Raw genomic sequence first — 3502 nt, forward strand, 5'->3', positions numbered from 1 at the left:
TCCTAGTGCATCTTGGAGGTCTTTCCATATCTGTACGTGTAGGGTTTTTCATTCTATTCACTGTTGCATAATGTTCTATTGTATAAAGGACCATGATTTATTTAGAATGTCTCACCAGTGGACCACTAGGCTTCCAGTTTTTTTGTCATTAAAACAAAACTTCAGGGGCGCCTGGGTGGCTTAGTGGGTTAAAGCCTCTGCCTTCAGCTCGGGTCATGTTCCCAGGGTCTTGGGATGGAGCCCTGCATCGGGCTTTCTGCTCGGCAGGGAGCCTGCTTCCTCCTCTCTCTCTCTCTCTGCCTGCCTCTCTGCCTGCTTGTAATCTCTGTCTGTCAAATAAATAAATAAAATCTTAAAAAAACCCAAAACAACAACAACAAAAAAAACTTCAATAAATGCTGTGGAACATTTATCATTTTACACATGTATGAGTATAGCTGTAAAATCCCTCCGAGAAAAATTACTGGATCCACAGATGTCTTAATTTGTAATTGTTATAGATACTGCTAAGTTGTCTTCCCTGGAGTTTGTACTGTTTAACTGTCCCGCCAACATCAATGAGAAGGACATTCATTTCCTCTTTCTTTCATTCATTACATAAATATTAGTTGACTATCCATTTCCTCTTAGGCACCATGGGAAGCACTAGGGATGTAAATCAACTAAGACATGATTTCTGCCCTAAAGGAGCTTCTGGTCTGGGACACAGTAGTGCTCAACTGGGGCGGTTTTCCTCTCCAGGGGACATCTGACAATGTCTGGGGACATGACCATGAAGTGGTCCGAAGTGGCAATAGTGCCCAGGCCAAGCAATATTGATCGAGTGGGGGTGACAGTCATGGAAATGCGCTGTGGAAAAGTTGTGTCCTAGAGACTTGGAGGAGAGGCTTCTGAAGGCCAGTCAGAGCCGGGAGGATGGGTGAGAAGGGAAAGCAAAGAGCCAGCATCATAGCACAGAGCTGTGTGAACTGTTTTGAGCAGCCAGCCTAGCGAAAGCTGGGTGAAGGAGGCATGTGCCTCAGGGCCGGAGGAATGGTCATGGATCCGACTGACAAGGGCATTAGTGGTCAGACTGACGGATGGAATCTTGAAGCAAGGTGGGGAGTCCCTGAAAGGTTTCAAGCGACGAAATGAGGCGCTTAGATGTGCATTTTAGAAACAGGAGGGAGGATAGTTTGGATGGGGGCCAGGCTGGTGACAAGCAGAAGAGTTAAGAGGCTTGGCAGTAATCCAGATTGCAAGTGATGAGAGCCACAACCAAGGTGGGAATGGAGGGGAGGGGTTCTGGAGATAGAAAGGAGCGGAGAATCAGAAGGACATGGAGCTAAGAAGGGGATTTATAGGATGATTCCTTGGTTTCTGATATGTAAGCAATAGGGTGGCAGAGAGGTCATTGTGTAGAATACAGAACACTGGAGAAGAGCAGGTCCGGGGAGGGAGAAGGTTAGTCAATAAGCAGGGAATATTGAGACCTGTAGTTCAGCAGAAAGCCCATCTGAGCATCCCCATTTAAGAGGCTTCAACAAGGAACTGTCCTTTGAAACTTTGGGAGTGGATGAGGTCATCCAGGGGGAACGCAGAGAGAGAAGTGGGTAGAGAACAGAGCCCTGGGGAGCAGCTGCTGATTGGCCTCCACGGAAATTGCATGAGAGCTGAATGCTCATCTCTTTTATGGATTGCTATTCTCGTTTCCTCCGGCTATGTCGACACTGCTGCTTCTCCATTTTCCTCCAGACAAGCAACCCAATTTTTGACATCTTTCTAAAAGGCTATGCAAATCTAACTTGCCCTTAATACTGTTATTATCAGGGGCGCCTGGGTGGCTCAGTCGTTAAGCGTCTTGCCTTCGGCTCAGGTCACGATCCCAGAGTTCTGGGATCAAGCCCTGCACAGAGCCCCACAATGAACTCCCCCTATAAGCTCCCCATGAACCCCCAATGAGCCCCCCAATGAGGCCCATATCAGGCTCCCTGCTCAGCGGGAAGCCTACTTCTTCCTCTCCCACTCCCCCTGCTTGTGTCCCCTCTCTCATTGTGTCTCTCTCTGTGTCAAATAAATACATGAAATCTTAAAAAAACAAACAAACTCGTATTTTCATTGTCCCAGTTGCCCATCTGGTACCTGAAAGTCTTCTACAACATACCCCCTGCCACCTCCCACAAACCCTTTGGTTACATTTTGTTGTTTAGAAACTTAGCTCAAGGGGCAACTGGGTGGCACAGTCGGTTAAGCATCTTACTCAGTTTCAGCTCAGGTCATGATCTCAGGGTTGTGAGATGGACCCCTGAGCCCCAAGGTGGGCTCTGTGCTCCACAGGGAGTCTGCTTGAAGATTCTCTTCCTCTGCCCCATCCCCCCAATAAATAAATAAATAAATAAATCTTTAAAAAATTAAAAAAATAAAAATAAAAACCTAGCTCAAGTATCTTTTCTGCCTGCCTTCTTAGGAACCCTGGGCAAATATCTGTCATGGAATTTAGATACCTCACTATAGTTGTTGGGCTTTTCTGTCTGCTTCCCTCACTATACTAAAAGCTCCTTAGGGCAGGAATCACAGCTTGTCTTAGACTCTCCAGCACCTGATACATAGCTTGGCACTTAGGCATTTGAAAAATGGCTATTAAATGAATGACTTGGAGTTCTAAGAGGTTTATTGACAAGGCTCCTATACATTCCAGAGCACTCCTGGTTTACACCTGTTGACCTGGAACAGTTATTAATAATTACCCATTTGGGGTGCCTGGGTGGCTCAGTCACTAAGTATCTGCCTTCAGCTCAGGTCATGATCCCAGGGTCCTGGGATTGAGCCCCACATGGGGCTCCCTGCTCAGGGGGCAGCCTGCTTCTCTCTCTCCCACTCCCCCTGCTTGTGTTTCCTCTCCCTCTCTCTCTCTCTCTCTCTCTCTCTGTCAAATAAATAAATAAATAATCTTTAAAAAAAATAATTACCCATTTCATCGCTTCTCAGCCTTTGGTGAAGATCAAGTATAGTATCTGTTCTTATCAGCTTAATATCTGATATATCCACTATCCAATGACAGCACATTAAATGGATTTTTGGAGAAGGGAGATCAAAAAGGGACTTGTACCGTCCACTCCACATATCAACCAGGTGTTGTAGTACTTCCAGGAATCATGCCCTCCCCTCGAGGACAAAATAATAATAATCGTATAATCTTATAATTATATATAATCAGATTATATAAATAAAATATAATTAATGTATCATAAATATAATTAATATATAATAAAATATATGGCTAATATATAATATAATTAGTAATATATAAGAGTGTGTGATTATTATTATCATCATTATCCCTTTCAATCTCAAAAGTGCCCTCATTTGCAAGATATATTATGTGGTTATCCTATTTATAGAATACCCTATTGTCATAGCTGGTCCTAAGTTTTGGCAGATGTCTCTACTTATAAGACATTTCTACCACAGAAACCAGCAGACACAGCAGGGTCTGTTACTCAGACAACATCAGTCTGTTACT

General features: G+C 44.2%; 1 non-coding gene across 1 annotated transcript; it reads left to right on the forward strand.

Annotated features, from left to right (window-relative positions):
* Positions 1 to 2955: 2955 nt before the first annotated feature.
* Positions 2956 to 3145, forward strand: LOC123947679. The gene has a single exon (XR_006819777.1). It is a non-coding gene; the product is annotated as a U2 spliceosomal RNA (small nuclear RNA).
* Positions 3146 to 3502: the final 357 nt, after the last annotated feature.

The sequence above is a fragment of the Meles meles genome, chromosome 7 (genome assembly GCF_922984935.1).
Source record: "Meles meles chromosome 7, mMelMel3.1 paternal haplotype, whole genome shotgun sequence".
Classification (NCBI taxonomy): domain Eukaryota; kingdom Metazoa; phylum Chordata; class Mammalia; order Carnivora; family Mustelidae; genus Meles; species Meles meles.